Below are 22,999 nucleotides of genomic sequence, written 5' to 3' on the forward strand. Positions count from 1 at the left end.
ATTTTAAAGGGTTAATAATATCTTTATTTATCAAACACAGGATCATTCGGGAATGTATATATATTTGGAATGGGTGGTATTGGAAAAAGGTAAGTATTTTGTACATATTTTCTAATTATAATTGATGATTGATTAGTTATTTGATGTCATTTGACAACGTATGACACTTGATAGACACTTAAATTCATGTAAATCCTTGTGTTGGTTGTTGTGACAACTGCAACTGTCATGACAGGTTGACAACTAGTATACACGTACCAATGTGTATTTGTATATCTCCTCATCTTGCTAATGGGACAACATTTTCTTTCTACATATTCTTGTGATTGTTCTTATGGATCAAATCCCCTGTTTCAAGAGCAATTCAAAACTGATTACAAACCTTCATCTCCTTTGCTTTTCAATCTAGATTGTTTTTGAACGATGATGATAAATTAAAGGAATAAAGGTCATAGCCACAATATACAAATATACAAAAATACAACAACCCCAAACAAGACACTCCCTATAGTGCATGAAAAAAAGAAAGATTGAACCCTCTATGCTACCACCCAATCCCTCATATTAAGAATTGCCCTATCGAAAACATGCATCGGATCTCTTGATTTGTTTCCAAACCATCGTTGATTCCTTTCCCACCATAAAGCCCAAAAGTCACTAATAAACTTAATCGCCACACGGCCCACATCTTTTTCCTTTCTTTCCCCATCCCCCGCCATGCCAAGAAATTAATGAGAAGTTCAATCAATCCCCTAATACCTCATTGAGTTGCTTATAGAATGTGGGTTCATGTAGAAGCTCACGATCTTTAGAACACAGTTGACATTCACTTGGGTGTTGTTCTCCCCACGTGTACTCCATTATTTTGTGACAGTAGAAGTGTCATCCATATTGCCAAGAATCCCGAGTTTCATCAGAATACCCCATGAGAGAGGGAGGGGTACCGTATAGGGCTATATTGATAGCCAGCAAACATGTATTGAAGTTTATGTTGCAATGATTGCTATTGTCTATATACTATAAAGTTTAGAGACAGAGATATGTTTATGCTATAGTGACGACTATACACGTACTAAAGTTTATTTATGCATTTTCTCTTCTTGCTAACAAGACAATGAATTTCTCTGTATATTCTCATGATTGCTTATACAAATGATAACATTTTTCTAATGTACAATTCAACACTTAATTGGACTTGGTCCCAATTGTATCATGAAGTAATATATCTGTAACACTCCGCACTTTCGATACTTGATACTTGAGTGTTACCAAGAAAATCTAACCTTCATCCCACTCATCGAGCCATCCAACTGTTCATCAATACTTGGACAGTCATTGAACCATTTAGCATCTATTGAAAGTAAATCCAATGGGAGGATGCCAACTGCCCAACTACAACAAATGGTGGGCCATCAAAATTAATTCATGTGGTGGACCCCACCACAAAAACCTATGGTTGGCATCCCATCCCCATTAATTCATGTGGTGTTACTCACATGAGTAATGATCTATTTGATTTTTTGGACTATGGTGGGCCACAAAGAAGATAGGTGTCATATGCGTTGAAGTGAGGAAAACAAGAGTTGTATGATCTTCCAAACTATGTAAAAAACATGAGGAAAACAGGGATCGTATGATCATGCTCTCTTTGTTATAGATGAAAGCAGAGATGAAAGCGTGGAAGCTCATTGATATAAAAAAAATAAAATATATCTCGTGTTATTAGACTCTGACCGTGAAGGATGGATACTCCAGCTCTACTAAGCATTTTGCTTTATTTTTGTTATTTAGAATATTTAGGGTATATGAAGTTACATTTTTTGGGTTCACTGGTAGGCATAAAATCAATACAAGGTGTGTTCATTTACTTAATCTGTCACGCCCTAAACTCGAAAATCGGGCTCACAAAATTTTCGATCGCCGAATCCAGCGCCGACAGCCTCCGTAGAATCCCATTCTCGGCTCCCAGCGCCCATACGCCAGGTTTCGATCCTGGGATGCTACAAGGAGGATTTTCAACATCAATTTGATTCGTAATGAGCATAACCACAAGCATAACCCACGAACAATAACCACAAGAACACCATCACAAAATCCACTATGAACAAAAACTTTAAGTACAAGGCGTATAAAAGGGGAAATACAATATACTGAAAGTGACAAAACTCCAAAAGCTCCAGAAGACTGCTGCACGCTCCGAGCTCAACGCTGCTGCAACCTAACGCCACCTGCACGCATCTATCGTGCATAAGCTTACAAAAGCTTAGAGGGTGGTGAAAGTGTGTGTAAGGCAATGCCAAGTATACAATATCATAGTAATGCGAAAATATGCGGTAAGTCCATGAATGCTATTAGCTATAATAAAGCTATGTGATGCAAGGCATGAATGCTATCGGCCATATCAAGACCATGCGATACAAGATGCAGCTCAAGCATGCCAATCCTCATGTCAATACAGTTATCAGTCTGGATAATCACCGGGGTCTAGTACACTCTACGCCAGCTTGCCGTCCCTATCCGGACGCACAACTGGAAGAGCGAACGAGACCTCACTATCCGCCTGCCAATATCGGGCCCGGCTCGTCGATAGCGGACCGATTCCTCAAGCTGGTCAAACTCAACCTAGAAATTGCCCCCTCACTCAGGCGGGTAAGGTCACACCCCTTTCCAACCGACCACGACACAGTGGGAGACGCGGCTTCCTGGTATTCGGCCCTCATGCGCTCGTATATCCACTCGGTCTCGACGTTGGAGTCATCCTCTAGTACCATCGGGTTTAGGGATTTTCACCCAGGGACATCTATGGCGCCCGTATGCTAGAACCAAACATTTTCGGTATCCAATCCAGCCACCCACGATGTGTCTGTGGAGGCTATGGCCCTGGTGTCGCTAGGGCATACAGTAACTACAATCACACAATGTAAGTGCATGAGTCACACTACCAGTCATGCAATAGTCCTGCGTAAACCATGCGCTCATGCAGGGCAACTCCGCCTATCAGGGAGCTCGTAACAGTCTGCCCGAAGGCATATGCTATGATCAATCACTCCTCATACCAGTCATACATATGATGCGTATGATAATAAATCATGGATCTATACTAAACATGCATATAGGGATGGGCTCTGCGTATCACAGAGATGGGCCTAGACGGCCTATAGAGTATAAGTATGGACATATCAGTGGGCCTTAAGGAGTGTGACAATGCGGACATTTAACCAACATTATCCTTACAATGTGGACATCAAACCAACATTGTTCCCAAGGCATAGCCCGCCATAAAGTACCATTACACAAACCATAGGAAATCACACATTGCAATGGACCAATATACATCTCATTAGGCCTCGACCCATAGTTCTCAGATACATCAAATGGGCCATCTCATATGGGCCTTATATAAATCAAGTGGGCCGCATTAGTGGGCCTTATGTACATTGCAATGGGCCATAACCCATGGGCCTTTAAATACTTCAAATGGGTCGAATCACATGGGCCTTATGTATATACCAAGGTGGGCCTCAACAATGGCCACAAATACACATCCAGGTGGGCCTCAACAACGGCCACAAGTACACATCAAGTGGGCCTCAACAACGGCCATATGGTTGAACAACTTGGATGCAACACATGCATCATGGTGGGGCCCATAGAGGCCCACCATCATATATATATATTATATAATATTAATATATGTAAATATATACAATATTATATATAATAATAATATAATATTATATATATATATACATATATATATATATATATATATATATATGTATGTATGTATATCCACACACACTCACACAAGTGCACACACACCCACATGCATACACACGTGCACACACGTGCACACTCACGTGCAGCAGGGAGGGGGTCCCACCGTCCAGGAGGACGGTGCGGACGAACACATACATCAAGTAGGCCCCACCGTCCGTCTGGACGGTGGGCATGTAACACATGCATCACTGTGGGTCCCATGTGAGGCCCACCATAGCGTTTATCTTCCATCCGATCCGTTCATAAGGTCACACGGGCCAGGGTGAAGGGGAACAACAAATTTCAGCTTGATCTGAAACTTCTGTGGACCCAGAAAGGGTTTCAATGGTAGAGTTCAATTCACACTGTTTCTTGTGATGTGGGCCGCCCGAGCGTTGGATTGGCCTGATTTTTAGAGGGGGTCCACGTCAGATAGTGGCCCACCAAATGGGCGGTGTGGATACAAAATATACATCATGGTGGGGCCCACGGATGGAGCCGTGGGTCCCTGCCTGTGGACGTCCAGCACTGCTGTGTCAGTGGCAGCAGGCGCTGCCCTTATATATATATATATATTTTTTTTTTTTGAAATCCATGATCTTGGGGTTTTTCGAGTGCGGGGCCCACATCAGGTGGATCCGTCCCAACTATCAATTGCTGGGTCTCAAAACAAACCCAACGAGCTCAACATTGGGTATTTTTCGGAGTACAGAGACGGTAGGGTGATTTTTGACGGTAAAGAAGTTGTTTTCGTATGCTCTGGCCCACCAAAAAAATTGGATTAGTCCCATCCTTAGGCTCAACGCCTAAAATGATCCCCTGAATGGGATGGACGGCGTGGATTAAGCACAAACATCAAGGTGGGACCTGCATGAGCGGTCCGCCCCAAAACCCAAAGAAATTTCTTTTTTTTTTTTTTTTTTGGTTCAGCCAACGTCCAGCGTCCAGTTTGGTTCAGCCAACGTCCAGCGTCCCTGGACGCTGGACGGTTTTGGGCAGTGACTATACAAGGTGGGCCCTGCTCTGGTGGACCACCAAAGATGAATGGTGTGGGTTCAACGCATATGAAGTGGGCCCCTCTTACCGATGGCTTAGATAAACCACATACTTCATGGTGGGGTCCATCCAAGTGGACCACATGGCCACATCATTATCATATGAAAGAAAATGAAAAAGAGAGAGTGAGAGAGAGAGAGGGAGAAAAAAAAAAGAGCGGGACACACGTGTGATGGAGGGACCCCGACATTATGGGCCCTCCCTTGCATCCAATCATACAAAAAAATAATCAAAGTGGGCCATCGGCCACATCTTTGGGTCCCAAGTGAGATCCACACCATTGATCGGTAGGCCTCACTTGGCCCATCATAAAAATATGAAAACTAGCCTATAGGAGCACCCACCGGTTGATCTCTTCGGTCCGTTGGAACGCCAATGTCCTTATGCTTCACTTTGATGTAGAGGATGGGAGATGAATGGCTAAGATGGAGGATCTTGGGAGAGGGAAAGTGGGTCACACAACACTCTTTCTCACACTTGAAAAACCATGGACGTGGGATTTTTTTTTCTTTGTTGCTTTGAAAAAATGAAGGAATGAAAAATAAAGGAGAGAGGGAGAGATAAGAGAGAGGGAGAGTAGCTTAGGTAGGTAATGATGACTTGTAAGAGAGGGTGGCTAGCATTAAATGCTTGTAAGAAGGGCTAAGGGTAGGGTGGCTAGCCATAAGTATTTGTAAGAAGGGATAGGGGTAGGTGGGGTGGCTATAGCTAAGGTAGGGTGGCTATAGCTAGGGTAGGGTGATGTCATCGTTCTCATAATTTCCTAGAGATTGGTGCCACATGGAATAGGTGGGCCCCGCAATATGCGGTCCACGGTCATTATAATGCATGGTCCCTAACTTATGATCTAAGCGTCGGTTTGACGCACAAGACGCGGCGTTGGAACCGCAGCGACGGAGCGGTCGCAATAGTATAAGTCTTGGATTAATTCGACTTAAATCTACAAAATACGACTTAGGGTTATGATCAAACGTTGATTATACGTCGCAGTTGCTGGAATTCGTCGAGAAGGATCGCGGACATCGATGGAACAGTACGGTACAGGATACGGGTCTTACATAATCTGCATCATGTCTTTATGGTCAAGATGGTTTTCCAAATTACACAGTCAGGGATAGTTTTTTTTTGAAACTCTCTCTCTCTCTCTATTTATTTATTTATTATTCTTTTGTTGGTTGCTATCAGACCATCCATTAGTTTTGTTTGTTTTACATCCCTTGTAGTCCAATCATCTGGTGGGCCCCACTTCAAGTGTACAATGTTGTAGTAAACTCCTCAAGAGGACAATCCTAGCCATCTGATAATAGACCGATGGGTAGATGGCTGGAGGAAAGCATGGTCAACCATCAGATGGAATCTAGATTGTTTGACAAAAGATGTCTTTGGTCACTTGGCCGATCAGAATGGGCGACCTGATGAATGATGTGGATCTCCAAAGCATGGGCCTCTCCCGTGTGGAATATGGCCCTGATTGAGTTCATAAAGACTATAATTTGGAAAACCATCCTGACCATAAAGACAATAATGATATCCACTATAATAGAAATAATGAAAGTACAATCATCAGGAGACTTCTTTTGGATATGTAAACTAGCTACATCATTTAAAGGTGGATTACAAGCAATAATGAAAGAATACATTTCTCATTAATTAGGGATTATAAAAATTCTCCAACACAAGCTTTGGAAAAGACAATCGAAGAAATTGGCGTTGTGTATGGACCTACACAAACCCGGATGTGAAGATTTTGTTGGTACAAGACTCTAGATCTTCTTTTTCTACAAAACTCCATTTTCTCTTCTCTCTCCTTTATCCTCCAATAAGGAGAAATCCCTTTATGTTGTTATAATCCTCTCTAGGTAGAAGCCCCACTTTATCTCCTTTTAGTTTGCTTGACTAAAAAACAAAATTATCTTCACACATGTGGCAATAAAAGACTACTTTAGCTCACACGTGAGTCCCACCTCTACCGGAGGAGGGACCCCCACATGGCCCCATTTATGGCATGTGGCTTAATCAAATCCCACCATGTAGGTCACCACACATGTCCATTGTGAATTTGCAACCCTTTTAGACAAGTAGTTGGTGTCACTTGCCAAGGGTTGCAACCCATGGCTTACCGGTGGATAAAGTGTGTTTTAATGTTGAGGTCATGGGTTGGAGTGCCCATGTGGTGTGCGTTTATGAGTGTAGGTGAGTTAAAAAAGGAATTAAAAAAGCAACTACCTAACCGGTGAGATTGTACATTCTACCACCCTTTTTTTTCAAAAAAAAAAAAACCACTTCATTTATTGATATATAATTATCATTCCACTAACCTTCGTCATGCTACCATAAAAACAAATGGATGGGTGGCTCAGGTAGGCCCCATTATGATGTTTATGTAAAATCTATCTCGAGTAGTAGGTGATTCACTACATGTTAGATTAAGAGCCCAAAAATCAGTTATATATGTGGTTTAAGTGAACCACGTGATTAGAAACAATGTACAAGCTAATGCTTGCCTTCCAAACTATTTCTATCAATGTGGACCATGTCAATCACATATGGATATGGTTTTTGGAATACAAGCCTAAATGCATGTGTTAATCTAATGATTGGAGTGGATTTGATATAATTATCATAGTGGGCCTTGTAAAAATTTAGGTGCATGTCTCTCTCAACGATTTCCTTCAGTATAGCCCACCTGAATCACAGGTCAAACATTTTTTTGTCTCAACACCAAATATTGTATTACATATCTAATGGTTGGAGTGGATGTTAAGTAAACATTACAGTTGACTCATCAAAGTCAAGAGTGGCGTCCCATACCTATAAACACCCCACCCCTGACTAGGGATGTACACTGAATCGAGCTGGCCTTAGCTCGACTCGGCACAGCCACTAGTTGACCGCATCTCAAACATGGCTCGGCTCGGTCCTTGAGCTTGACTAGCTAGCTCGGCTCGATTCGGTCAACAGCTCGGGCCAGTTCGAGCCAAAATCAAGCTTATGCGGCATTTTCACAAACACATGCAATGTAACATCAAAATTAAGAAAAAATGGTATTTGTTTCATATACATACCTTCCTTGCCACTTATGACCGGTTTTGGGACAAGTATTTCATTAAACATGGAGCCAAAATTGGCCGACTCCGTTGATTTTGGGACAAGTATTTCATCGAACACCTTATAGGCAACATCAAAATCAAGGAAAATGATATTTGTTGCATATACATACCTTCCTTGCCACCAGCAGACACATGCTTTAGATTTTCGTTAGCTGTCGCTTTCTTTTATAACAGAACCAGGAATAATGGCCGGCATAAAAGTCTCTCGCACGCAAGGAGATGTTGCTGCTGGATGTCACGGATTCGGGGCTCCATGATCATTCTCTCTGGAACAATTGAGGGCATTGACTGACTACATCAATCATCGCTTAGTGAGCTATTTATTGCCGCCAATAGTACTTCGCTTGCGTGCAAGGTGGCATGGCACACCCACGCACTGTAGCTCTTATCCCTTGGTGTCAAAGGGTGAGTTCCTTTCTTGTCTTGCTAAAAAAAAAACAATCTTTATTCTCATTGGAGAAAGACTCTCCCGCGGCAAGGCAGTCCAGTTGCTTTCTTTATCTCGCTTGCCGTTAGTCCGTCTAGCGTCTTTTGGTTGGGGTATGCCCGGGGGGTTAGACCGTTGGGGTTATATTTGATAGTCTCGAAGGAACCTCAGCGTACCATCGAAGAGACTCAACGCCACAGATTTACCCATGGTTGAAGAATTAGGCGATCAAGAAAGTCCTCCCCCTTAACTGCAAAAAATGTCCGAAGACCCTCTGTTTCCTTTTCATTAAAGTCTCCGAGTTTCACCCTATCAAGAATAAAGGCATGTGCGACACCCAGCGTTAACACTCCCAAATCTTGACTTACTAATACCTATCTTACAACTCAGGTAACAGTTTGTCGAGTCATTTCATCAAACACTTGGTAAGCAACATCAATATCAAAGTAACCGAGTCACCAAACTAGTTCAATCTAAGTTCGATTCGAGTTGGGGTTCGATCCGAGTTGAGTTGAGATCGGGCAAGCTCGAACTTGGTTCGAAATTTTTTTGAGCTCAAAAAACCAGCTCGACTCAACTCGAACTCAGCTTCAAACTGAGTCGAATTGAGCATTTTCGAGTCAAGTTGAGCAAGCTAACCGAGCTAACCATAGCCGGAGTAGGCCCACGAGCGCCTTAGCTGAAGAATACCAACCAGATCCCTTGTTGGTCATCCACCACATCACACCATCATCATCATCTTGATATCATCACCATAACCATCACCATCATCCTTTTTACGTAAGTTTAATCTATGCATTTTTTTATATATTTCTTTGAAAATGTTAGAAGTTCGTTTATCATAAGTTCTTAAAACACGAATTACTTTTTATTGTATTCGGTACATTTTTTTAAAATACAAATTGTATCAAATTTTGGGCCATTCTACAACCCCTAATGCATGTCCATAGGGCATCCCAAAACTAGCCTTGATTGGACGTCCCAATGATGGAAAATCTTTCCTACCCAAATCCACCATTCCTTTAGTCAACAATCCGCAACACAATCCCCCAACACGATTAACCATATTCTCCTAAAAATAAAGTAAATTCAGGTGCACCAATTTGTCAATAACATATGTCTGTGTGTATTGAGCCAGTTGAGCCCCCATTGGAAGACAAAAGACAACCGAAGACTTGAAAACTTGCAGCACAAGGCATGAAGATGGAGATAAATTGAGGTGCCATGGTGAAACTAGCCCTAGACCCCCTTTAGTTCCAAAACAACCTACCTCTAGATGATGCAATTCAAATAGGAAAACCTTGGTTTATCATCCCAAGCCTTAGAAATTAAATTGAGCATGATCAACTAAGCTTGTAAGAGGTTCGGAGCTTCTGATGGTTAGAAACCAAAACCACATAAATCAAAGATATGCCAATTCAATCGACAGAAATGTTGATTTGAGTAAATCGAATCGATAGCTCCTGTCAATCAAATTAATAACGGCTAAAATTGCTCAGCGAGCTATTCAGTTAAATTAAAGAATTGTTCGATTGAATCGATAGTCCAATCAACAGTGTCAATTTGAGTCGATTGAATCGACAAACTAGCTGTTCAGATATGTTGGAGCCCTTTTCTTATAAAATGGGCACTCAAATTTTTGCAAAGTAAGCTGGTTTTTAGATGAGTTTTTTAGCCTAAGTGTTTGCAAATCTTATTCTCTTATGTTAGGTTTTAAACCATTGAGTTCATGTTATCTTCCTCGTGATTCATCACTCTAATGAACAATCCAAGCTCCATTTAAAGATGTACATATTCTCTTGCATTCTCTAGAGGTTTGAGACTAATCCTATAGGTAAATCTTTTGTTTATCATCCTCTAGAATGCTCATCTAGGTGAATCCCTAATTGGAACCAACTATCCCATTAGCTGTAGGAGATTCAACCACTATCCCACTCGCCGATTACCTTGGCATCCTCATAGGTACATTATTGTAAGGTAGCCAATCATTGGAGCTGAAGAAGATCCACATCAAAGATCGGGGGAGTTGAAGAAAAGCCGCATTAAGATCGATCGAGCATCTCAAAAAAGGTGCTATTAACGTTGCTCATCCAATTAGTAAGAGTTAATTTTTGAGTCAACTGTATAATTAAGTCTTGTGTAGATTTGAGTATAGAGTATGAAACCCAAAATCAATTAAGTCTCTGTATGAGCTTCCTATGGGAGTGTATGTAGGTCCTTGTGTAGGACCGCATAGGTTAATGGTGAACCTACAGAAAATCATTGGGTTAATGGTGAACTTATAGAAAACCATTAGGTTTTTGGTAAACTTATATACAACCTTTGTTAATCTTTGTGTGAGCCTCCAACAGGAGTGTACGTAGGTCCTTATGTAGGATCGCAAAGGTTAGTGATGAACCTATAGAAAACCAATGTAAATGTTAATAATGAAGACATAGAAAACCATTGAGATAGTGAAATCTACAAAACTTGAGTTTGAGTTTGTCATCCAGGATTGGAGTATGGATTTAGCCGAACCACTATATATCTTTGTATTTGCGATTGTTGATTTGTGTATGCAATTCTATTTACGCTTATGAGTTGATTTGTTTATCTTATATAAATGCATGAATAGATTGTATGCTAGGTGTTTAATTCATTGCATACACTAGATATCTCTATCTTATCTCATAAACTCTTTGCATATTTAATTGTCTTAATTAGTCTATGATCTTGGATCCATTTCACCGTGTGGTGTAAATTTCATTAATTGGTAAAAAAAATTTAAAAGGTCCTATTCACCTCCCTCTAGGACTTGGCCATAATTCTAAGCTCCCGTAAAGCTTCTGCGTGCGTAATTTCAGTCCATGACCCCTCGGCAGCTCATTGTACTAATTTGTCCATTCTATAAGGGTTTCTGTAAGTCAGCCAGTTTAAGTGTAATAATCAAAGTAACTTAATTACGAAAAGTAACTTATTGACCAACATAAATTAAAACAAGTTACTTATTAGTATCGAAACAGGCCCTAAACAACATATGTCATGTTCTCGTCTCAATCATGTGGTATTGCCAGTGTACGAAAAAGCACAATTTTCAAGAATTTACGATAAATATGTTAGTTGAGAAGTATTTATCTATACTAGTTGAGAAGTTGCGAGAAATTCTAGAATTTTTTTTTTATATAAATATTTTGCACAACTCACTCGTCAAAGCACACGAGGAAACCATTAGGCTTGCCAATGTGCCAATGCATCGATCTCGTTATCTCCTCAACTCTAATCTCAATCCTAGCATATTTTGGAGCTTCTATTCAAGTTCACGTAGAGAAAAAGTTTATAAATAAACTATTTGCAGCAAATAATGTAAATACTTGATGTTACCTAAAATGTATACATCTTTACATGTATGTCGGTTACTTCCCTTCCTTCCGTATGTATGTCCGGAACCCATCTGCCAAGGTCCCTAGAGGCCAGAAGCAGGTTTCTTAATTGGGTCTGTTCCAATTGAGTCAACTTCTAGGTTGGTTTGATGAGTTTGGAATTACTGATCTGCTCACCAGAGGCTCCCTGCAACATTTTTCACATCAAGCTCCACTAATAGGATTAGGGACAATTATAATATCTTTTGCGGTGATTCTAAGCATTCGCTATTTTCCTATGAAGGTTGTTTGTATGTACGAACATATACCACTAGCTGCCAGAACTGGGGTTGTTATAATCTACCCCTCTTAAAGAAGAATCTCGCCCTCTCGATTTGATAGTGCACATCCAATTATTATGATACAAGTGATAGGGTTATCATACATGTACAATACGATTTTCCATTTTCAGTGTTCGAGCTAACACAAATAGATGGTTGTAGTGAGTTTGAACTCGATACATCAATCCTTTGCTTGCGCAAAACAATGGAATCGCCAGTATCATCTTCCAATCCTGGTAAATCTCGATCTTCTGCTCGATCAAGGCATTGAGGATCAAACCGCATATGCTTTGCTTAAATGCGTTTCGATCAGTTCGTGATCTCGATCATTCTAGATGCTTGGGAATATCATATGACTTCTCTATTTTCACTATACGAAATCTATGACAAACAGACCTAAATGAATATCACTCTTTCATCGTGTATTCTGATTATTCGGGTGCTATGCAAAGATTTCAGGACCAGGATTTCTGCATGAGATTTGAGTAACAAATTTGCTACATTTATTAAGATTCTCGAATCTAATCATGATTATGCTCAATCCAGGGTTGAAATTTACTCGAAATTTGATAACTTCACCTTTAGTTAACCCTAAGTGCTGAAATTTGTGGGGATTATCGTCTTTAATTAACGAGATGTATTAGGAAATAGGTTATTTCTAAGAGATTTTTGGGAAATTTCATGTCTTACATTTCAAAATTTTGTCTGATGGGAGTCAAGTCTAAGGGATGTTCTTGCATAGTATTCTCCCAAGGTATCTAATTTTAGTTTCTAAGTTCAAACGACTAAACCCAAAATTTCAAGGAAGCCTAAGATTTGAAGTATCTATGTTCTCAGTTTTCCCTAACTCTAAGGGAATTCTAAATAGGTTCAAATGGTTATTCTATCAATCTCAAATGGAACTTATGTTTGGGTCTCTACATTCTCAAACTTTTTTTTTTTTATCTAAAGAAAATTTACTCAGGTCATTAGAAGAGGATTGGATGGTACGTATTCCAATCGGAAGCATTTTGACACCTGCATTCATCTGAATAGAATGTTTCGCTGGTTTCTGCCTTCTTGGTTTTTTACTTTCATCCTCTCGCAGGCCGTGTTAAATAACTTCATGCATATCTACGAAGAGATAAAGGCGTCCATAGCATACATCCTAGTAACATATTTGTAATGTCTCTCCCTCCATCATCATCAATTTCCTTTTTAATTGCTATAGAAATGAATTTGGTTTATAAAGCTCCACCAAAACATCAATCGGAACGTCAATTTATTGGGCCATTCTTGAAATCAAGATCGATGTCTGGGAATATAGCATTTCTTTATTAGGACATTTTTTTTTAGCGATAATGACTTTTGATTGATGGAACATATGTCAATAACATGACAAAACGCTTTGGTTTTGGGTTTTTATTGGTTTTCGCTACTATTTAAGGTTTTGATTATTTATGTTTCTCTTTATTATTATTATTATTATTATTATTATTATTATTATTATTATTATTATTATTATTATTATTATTATTATTATTATTATTTTAAGTCAAGAATCTTCTACATGGAACGCACCGAAGGTGTAGCGAGATGTTGATCAAACTGAACCGAGCCGAGCTAGCCAGTCAGGCTCGAGGACCGAGCCGAGCCAAGTTCGAGCTGGGATCAGCAAGTGGCCAAGCCAAGTTGTGCCAAGCTTGACTTGGTTCGACTCGTGTACACCTCTACTTTGTAGTGATCATGACCACTGATTGATCAATCTAATGCTTTGGTAACTGTGTAGGTTTTTGATTTTTTGTTTTTTTGTTTTTTTACTAAGGCAAGATGCTTGGACAATGAACATAAGGTTTGGGACAGGATGCGTATTGAGCAAAGATGGACTGATCATCACGAATTATCATGTCATTGACGGCGCAATGAATATCGAGTTGTATTTTTTTTTCTCTTACTATAAATTTATATCTAATGTTTCATAGACTTTACAAAAAAAAAATATTATTGTTTCATTGTATTAGACTCTTCATAATTTTTTTTTAAAAAGGACACATTGTTAGGAAAAATTATGATTTTTTTTTTCTTCGAAGTCCCTAAAATGCTATGCTTTTGATTTTGCAACCAGACTCTTACTGTTTGGTTACATACAGTATATGTTTTCCCCACATAAAAGGCTACAAGGCAGGGGTTGTTGAATTTGAGAAAGTGATAGATGTTGTTGTTTTACGCATTTATAACCTAAAAGACGAACTGATACCCATTCCTCTCGGTGTCTCCGAAGGCCTGAAAGTTGGTCAAAAAGTATGCACCATTGGACATCCTGTGAGTTTCTTTTCCTTCTGAGATAATGTTGTTACATTGTTGGATATTCTTTTTACTTTTTTACTTGTATTTTTTGGACATAAATATTGCACCTCCGTGATAGGATTAGGTTGGTGGATGTGAATGTTCAACCTAGTTTTCAAAAACATATCATGTCACTGTAATATCATCTAATTATAATTGAGAAACAATCTAACTCACAGTGGTGGCCACCAATATCTAGGCCGCATGTACTACATTATAGCTATCCTTGTGGGCCTTGGTGGAATGAGCTTCTTATGGTTTATATGTTGTAGCTTGATTTTTGTCTTGTTATCAATTAATTGGATCTATTTCTTGCTTTTAGAATGCTTCTTTAATATAAATTTGAGTAAACTTTGGTGCTCTATTGTTGTGCAAATTAACTTTTCTCATATATGGCAATATATTACTGATCTGAATTACCGAACTAACTAGAAGATTAATGTATACTTCTTTTTTCTTTCAGCTGGGCTATATCGCGATTCCTTTATCGCTGCTCATATCAGGTAGGAATATCTATAGTTTTATATCCACCTCTCAATTTGTTCATAACTAGGAATATTTTGATTTACTCCGTTGTTTATGGCTAGGCAAGTAGGAATTTTTTATTTTTTGAAAGATGATAATTTTATTAAGAACTGGCTTAAGCATAAAGAATTACAACTCAAATCATGAAATAGGCCAAAAAAAAAAAACTTTCGCTTAATACATCTCATGGTGTAGCCATTATTGTCATGTGTGATCGCGTATGTGCATCTCTATATGCAGATCGCATATGCGATCTGACACATATGCGATCGCATATGTTGCATATGCGAAAATATGCAATCGCATATGCGATGTACGCGACCGCATATTGGCCATGGTACATTGAATTTTTATTTTTATTTTTTTGTTAAAAAGAAAAAAACAACATTTTGCCTATAAAAAGGCATCCAAATCTCCTCCATTTGCAATATTCTCACTCCAAAACTCTCTTACTCTATTTTTCTCTTACATTTCTTAATTACAAGTGGTCTTAATCTCCCTCTCTTGTATTTGCTACTTCCAAGTGATCTCTCTCTCTCTCTCTCTCTCTCTCTCTCTCGTACATTCCCTCTCTCTTGGAAGTTGGAAGATCAAGATTCAAGCACTTTTAAGTTTCAAGGAAGATAACTTGTTGATTTTCTACCATAGTAAATAAATAGCTTGTTGATTTTGTTGTTACTTCTTGTTAACTATATTGTTAAAGGTGGATGACTTGATATTTAATTCATTGTTTAATTGATTTTATCTCACTCAAATATATTTTAAATATGTAAAATTAGTTATCTATTAACTTTTAATTGAGGTTGGAAGATCAAGATTCAAGCATTTTTAAGTTTCAAGGAAGATAGCTTGTTGATTTTCTACCATAATAAATAAATAGCTTGTTGATTTTGTTGTTACTTCTTGTTAACTATGTTGTTAAAGGTGGATGACTTGATGTTTAATTCATTTTATCTCACTTAAATGTATTTTAAATATATAAAATTAGTTATCTATTAACTTCGAAAAGTTCTCCTTAGTTTCTTATATTTTTACATTTTTTGAATTTTTCCCACACACACACACATATATATATATATATATATATATATATATATATATATATATATATATATATATATATATATATATATATATATAATTTTCAAAAAAAAGTATGCAATTGAATATGCGATTGTGTGATTGCATATACGCATACGCATATGCGATCGCACATGATCGCATATGCGATTTAACAACATTGGGTGTAGCCCATTCCATTACATTTAATTTTTCCCTAGTGAAAACCTTCGATACTCTCCCACACATATTCCTAAAGCAACAAATAGTCCTTTCCCCCATATAAACCACACTAGCCAACATCACCATTCTCCAAATTGCTTTGTTGACTTCACCCACACCACCTCTATGCCATGCTGACAAAAAAAAAGAAAGAAAGAAAGAAAGAAAGAAAAACTCCCCATTAAGCTCGGCATAACCCATGACACCTTGAATAGATTCAAAAACTTATCCCAAATTGCTTTCGTGAAAGAGCAATGGATAAAAGATGAACAACCAAATCCTCATTCTGAAAGCACGTTACAGAAACATTTGGAAGCACCATTTCTCTCTTGCAAAGATTATCTACCGTGTCCACCTTATTCCTTCCTACAAGCCACCCAAATGTTGGTACGTTGGGAGCAACACCTTAGCGCAATACTAAAGCTATAGGCCTAGGATCACCCCACTTTGCAGACCCACTTATAAAACTCTATGCCATGAGTTTATAGTGAAATGCTCAGTCTTTCCTTTGGCCCACACCATCTCATCTGTAGCTCCTATCAATGGTTTCACACTGTGAAGTAACTCAAGAAGCCTGACTAAATCTTCCATCTCTCCATCTGACAAAATCCTGCAACATAGAGGGGCCCATATCACTTCTTCTATTGAAACAACGTGCCATTGATATATTTGCCTCCACAAATAAACTCGTTAATCATGGGAAAGCTTCTTTCAGTGCCATTTCCCCAACCAAATATCCTCCCAAAAGTGTGTCTTTCCCATCACCCAAAAAAAGAGAGAGATCACATTCTCCAAACTTATGCCTCAACAATGCCATTGACTTCCACAAAACTTAAGCCTTATATAACGATGATTCTATTGTCCACCACCCCTCTAGTGGAATCTTATCCTCTAAATTATGTAATCTCACTCCTTCAACTCCTTCAAAAGAGTAACACAACTTGTCCCATTTTATCAGTTGAAACTTATCCTTTTCTTCTACTCTCTACCATAAGATTCTCGCCTCAATCTTTCTGGCCCATCCAACACTGATATCAGACATCTGAAAGTAGACAAATAAATTGGAAGATTGGACAACCAATTTGATCACCGTCGTCCTTTCCTTCCATTGAAAGATATTTGCTTTTCCATCTTGAAAGCTTGCCTTCAAATCTCTCAATTATAAAGGAAGTAAATGTAACAAGTGTTTCTTTCTAGGCATCCATTTGAATATGCGGTGATGGATTTAAATAGCGGTTTTGGGATGTCACTCACTTTGATAAAGAAAATGGCACAACTCGCCCAGACTCATTTCATCTTGGTCTTGTGACTAATTTCATTGTAGTCCACTATAAGCCAAAACGAGAATGGGCCTTGCCTATCGAATAACACACCCACTATAAGCCAAAATGAGAGTGGTCTAATAAGAGAATGGTGCCAAAATTTGAAAGAAAACCTACAAAAAACTGAAAAATATACACTCAGCCACATCAACTTTACTAGCAACAAAACATCTAAATCAAATCCCAAAATTCAGCGAGGGAGAAGTCGTGCCCACCAGTGTTTTAAATAGCGGTAGCGTGATGTGTATCACTCAGCCATCTATAGCCTATAACGTAAATACGTAACGTGTAGCGTAAGCTACACGATACTTCTATTTTTTAATTTAAAAATAGGACAAATATAATAAATAGTAAAAAAAGTATAAAAATGCCTAAAAGATTATTCATTTTATCAATTATAACCATGTTCAAAAAAGTTATTAGTTATCATTTATCAAAAGTCAATCCACATATATAAGCCAAATCAAATAATTATCACATCAACAACTTTCTAAGCAAACCACTTAAATTAATAATGTCTAATTGAAACCACAAGTCACAATTTTGAAAAGAAATAAAAATCCCATAGGTTAAAAGTATCAAGTACAATACAAGTGTCACATTCCTCAACATTAGAAACAAAGAAAATGCGAAAAAATAACAAAAAACTAAAATAATAAAAAAAATACATTGTAGCTTACGCTATGGATGCTACGCACTACGTAGATGTAGCATATGCTACAGGGGATTTATGCTATTTGGGACTCTACGTAGCGCTACGGCCACGTTACGCTATGTAGCGTATGCTACCGCTATGCTACGAGCGCACTATTTGAAACACTGGTGCCCACTAGACCCATAAAACTACACCCCACGGCTGCCACCAATGACAAAAGAAGCAAACACCTAAGCACTATGCAGTTTATGAAAATTGTTAACATCTAAGCACATGACATTTTTTGATGGTTTGGTAGACATTCACAAAGTGTTTAAGGGGAAAACCCAAGTTCGCCTTTTCTCCTTTTATTTGATATTATATACATTATTTATGAAATTTTAAGGTACTTTTATTTAACTTAAATGAGCTATTATTTATATGGGGAATATTTACATTTCTGTATCATCATAAATTGTGCAGGCAAGATGTGGCATTAAGTTTTACAAGGATGTGATGTTTGCCTTATGTTTGTGGTTGATACTGATATCCGTTGGTTTCCAAGTGACATAGGTTTACAACCAGATGCCAAAACCTTACCATTTGATGGTGCAAACGATGTTAATGATGTTGTTTTAGCCTTTTTCTTTCTTTCTTTCTTTTTGTGTGGAAAATTTTCCTTCCATCCACATCTATCATTTTTGTCTTAATAGAAAGTAGGTTTGTCCACAATTCACAATTTTGATTTAGATCCCTTTCATTTCCGTACCAATAATTAATGTATTCCAGCTTAATTTCATGTTATCAAGATCATTCGTGGGTTTTGCCAATGCCTTCATGATGTTCTTTGGAGTTATCCTTACAGAAGTATTCGGTTTACTGTATTGCCATAACATTTTATGAATATTATACAGATAGATCGTCACATATCGAGTGGAAATAGTGGAGGACCACGTCTCGATCACTCGGGACGCTTAATTGAGATAGTCGTATCATCAGCTCCCAATTTTGGATTTGCTATCTCCATTGATTCGGTTTGTTATTCTTCACTCCTCCACTTCAATACTTACACTGAAAAAAAGGGCAATTATCATGCGATTTTTTAGCTTTATAGAAATTTATTACTTTTTCTAACTGAAGTTATGAGTATTGATAGAGTAGAATGGAAGAAACAATATATATAGCCGACCCCAATTAGTTGGGATAAGGCTTAGATGCTTGTGATGAGAAATTGATCCCTTTATAACCCTTTTAGCTGGGAGGCAATTAAAAGTTTGTAAGAGGAAAAGAGAAAGAGTGCATGAAAAACAAATGCAAGACCTAAACCTCCCAACTGTCTGTAATGTTCTCCTTAATTCTGCCGTTAAAGAGTGGAAGTCTCCTCTTGATCCATTTTCAAACCATTAACTTGCTTTTGTTTGCTATCTTTGTAGGTCATGAGCTATGTGGGAAAGCTTTTGAAGCTTAAGAAAGCGGTACATTTTATTTTCTATTGCATGGATTCATCTGTGTTTATTTATATCGGATTATTCTTTCTTCCTTTCTTTTTTTGTATGTGGAAAATTTTCCTTCCATCCACATCTATCATTTTTGTCTTAATAGAAAATAGGCATGTCCACAATTCACAATTTTGATTCAGATCCCTTTCATTTTCGTGCCACTGCCAATAATTAATGTATTCCAGCTTAATTTTATGTTATCAAGATAATTCGTGGGTTTTGCTAATACCTTCATGATGTTCTTTGCAGTTATCCTTACAGAACTATTCAGTCTACTGTATTGCCGTAACATTCTATGAATGTTATACAGATAGATCATCATATATCGGGTGGGAATAGTGGAGGACCACTTCTCGATCACTTGGGATGCTTAATTGGGATAGTTGTATCATCAGCTCCAGATTTTAGATTTGCTATCCCCATTGATTCGGTCTGTTACTTCACTCCTCCATTTCAATACTTGCACTGAAAAAAAGGCCAATTATCATGCAATTTTTTAGCTTTATAGAAATCGATTACTTTTTCTAACTGAAGTTATGAGTATTGATAGAGTAGAATGGAAGAAACAATACATATAGCTGACCCCAATTAGTTGGGATAAGGCTTAGATGCTTGTGATGAGAAATTGATCCCTTTATAACCCTTTTAGCTAGGAGGCAATTAAAAGTTTGTAAGAGGAAAAAATAAAGGAGTGCCTGAAAAAAAAAATACAAGACCTAAACCTCCCAATTATCTATAATGTTCTCCTTAATTCAGCCGTTAAAGAGTGAAAGTCTCCTATTGATCCTTTTTCAAACCATCAACTTGCTTTTATTTGCTATATTTGTAGGTCATCAGCTGTGCAGGAAAGCTTTTGAAGCTTAAGAAAGCGGTAAGTTTTATTTTCTGTTGCATGGATTCATCTGTATTTATTTATATAGGATTATTCTTTGCCTATGTTTGGTAAGTCATTTTCCATGTATGTTGCATGCAATTAAATTGGACATATGGCTCGATAGTACAGCAGGTTGATCCTAATATGTTCTTAGGGTAACACCCGAGTATTAAAAATATGGGGTGTTACAGTGGCCTAAATTGTTGGGTTCGGGATTAGGATCATTGTCCTTGTGTAAGACATAAAGTCTAGGTTCTTGTGTAGGACCTTTGTCCTTGTGTAGGGCATAAATTGTAGATTCCTTGTGTAGGGCTATCAAGGTTTGAGGTAAACCTGATTTAAAACCTCCCAAAGTGAAATCCAATACACTCTAGGAAAGAGTGGGTCTATCGGGAGTGGAGTAGGTATATAACTGAACCACTATACATGATTGTGTTTGGGATTGTCAATTAAGTAGTTGTTTAATTATGTAATGTGGTTGAATGTTTAATTATATGCTTGTATAATTAGATAAATGCTAAGATTGATAGGTAGGCGCATATCTCGTACTCACATGTTCACTATACTATAGGCTAGTTGATTAATTTGCATATCTTAAGTAGCATATGTGATTGGATCCTCTATTGGCTTGGAAGCCTTAGAGTTACGTTGCTTAGTTTATTTTAATGGGTGATAGGGACATCTCACGCACATGCATGGCCCCCTACGAACGTATGCGAAGAGGAGGGCCCCACCATCGATCTGGATCAATGATGACGTCTAGGGAGGATCACCTAGTTAGAGGATTGCGTTTTGGTTCCTTGGAGTGGATCCGATCGTAATGTGAATCCCATCATGGGTTCTCATGATCATAGCCCACTATTCTAAACGATCTAATATTTTGAGTTTTGGTTATTATTGTTATTAGGAACAATAATAGGCTGTTAATTGTGGTTACTTCATCTCTAAGTAATAGGTTGCCCACATGGCGCGAGTTTTGGGATATAAGATTTTATTATAAATAGGCACCCCTTGTAGTCTTTTTCCTCATTGAAGATTAATAAAATTTCTTCATTTTTCTGCTCTAAATTTCTAAGTTGTGGAGATTCAATTGGGTATGAAACCCTCCATTCCTCGAAGGGCAGACTACTATGGTGCGAAGCCACACCTATCTCGATTCGCCCTCACCTTTATCCATCCATATTTTTCTTCTCCTACAATCATATACGCTTCAAATCCATCCTCCATTGCAGCGGTTTTTCTCTTTATAGTAGATTTTCAGAATTTGACCCTGTGGGAGGGCTGAAACTTCGGTGGAGCACTACACACAAATCGTGCATTGAATCGAGCTGAAATTTGAAATTTTTAGAATCCACCCCTGGCCGACTAGGGCCAAGCTGGCCTTTTTCTAAATAATGGGCCCCACAAACATGCGGCCGGGATTACACGCACGTGCGTCTGGGCCGTTGCTGGTGTCCACACGTGCGATACTTCTCTGGTTTGTCTCTCTCCTATCTTTCACTCCCTTTTCACCTAAAATCCCTAAATCTAATCCTAAATTATTCAAATCCTTAATTTTATGCTCTTCCTTCAACCTTAGAGTTCCCCGAATTGAAATTTCTGAATCCCTTGGATTGGGGGAATTATTTTTGTGCATGTGTGGATGAATTTACCCTCCTTTGATTCTTATTTGGATTGGAGGGTGAGTCCAACTAGCGAGTCGAGTGGCTGACTCAGGTTTGGCCTTGCTGGATTCAAGGTTTGTCCTGACACCCACTCTCTCTCTCTCTCTCATTATCATCTGATTTCAGACGTGAGGATTCCAAATGCCCACTTACAAGTCATACCTTTACTTTGAATTACGGAGATGTGATGTTCTAAAGTTTGGACATAAAGAAGCTTTAATTGTTCTTGCTATGTTGCAGGTTTGGAGTCTATTGCAGCACTAGACAAGACAATAGATGATGATGGTTCTGTTCCTTGATTAACGGCACACTGAGAACTTGTAATAAAAGAGAGCTTCAAAAAAATACTCACTTAGGAGTTATTCAGGTACACCATATGAGGCATCCAAATGATCTCTTAGGCTTTTACTTATACCACCTCAAGGTGCTACACAAGATCTCTTGTAACATGTGATACTGGACAGCACAAAGATATTACAACTAATTTCACCATGTTTATGGGAAAGCCTGTCGTTTCTTAATTAAAGTGAACAACAAAAGGTTTTGCTGACATGGAATATTATTGGCAGGGAAATAATGCCATCGGTGGTGCAATCTTCGACTGTACTCGTGCACAAAAAAAAGTGGGGTTCGTTGCAGGCCTACTGCTATAAGTCATTGCCATATGCTGTTAAAGTCATAGAGTGGATTAAAGTCAGGCTTTCAACTTTTTCATTTTTGTTATGCTGGCAAATTTTATTATTATTATTATTATTAATCGGTTAAACCTCATGTTCTAAATTATAAAATTAAGGAGATTTTATCCTACTCATCAAAGTTTGTTCATGATGTGAACAAGGCAACA

The 22,999-nt window shown here is 38.3% G+C and overlaps 1 protein-coding gene and 1 long non-coding RNA gene across 3 annotated transcripts in view; both read left to right on the forward strand.

Moving 5' to 3' along the window:
- Positions 1–22,999, forward strand: part of LOC131221066 (uncharacterized) — a 105,203-nt gene that overhangs the window by 43,604 nt on the left and 38,600 nt on the right. The window lies entirely within an intron of this gene.
- On the forward strand, positions 12,997–22,837 carry LOC131221067 (uncharacterized). Its single transcript, XR_009158960.1, has 6 exons — positions 12,997–13,192; positions 13,836–14,859; positions 19,867–20,047; positions 20,447–20,488; positions 22,414–22,522; positions 22,725–22,837. It is a non-coding gene; the product is annotated as an uncharacterized LOC131221067 (long non-coding RNA).

Source organism: Magnolia sinica, chromosome 12 (genome assembly GCF_029962835.1).
Source record: "Magnolia sinica isolate HGM2019 chromosome 12, MsV1, whole genome shotgun sequence".
Classification (NCBI taxonomy): Eukaryota; Viridiplantae; Streptophyta; class Magnoliopsida; order Magnoliales; family Magnoliaceae; genus Magnolia; species Magnolia sinica.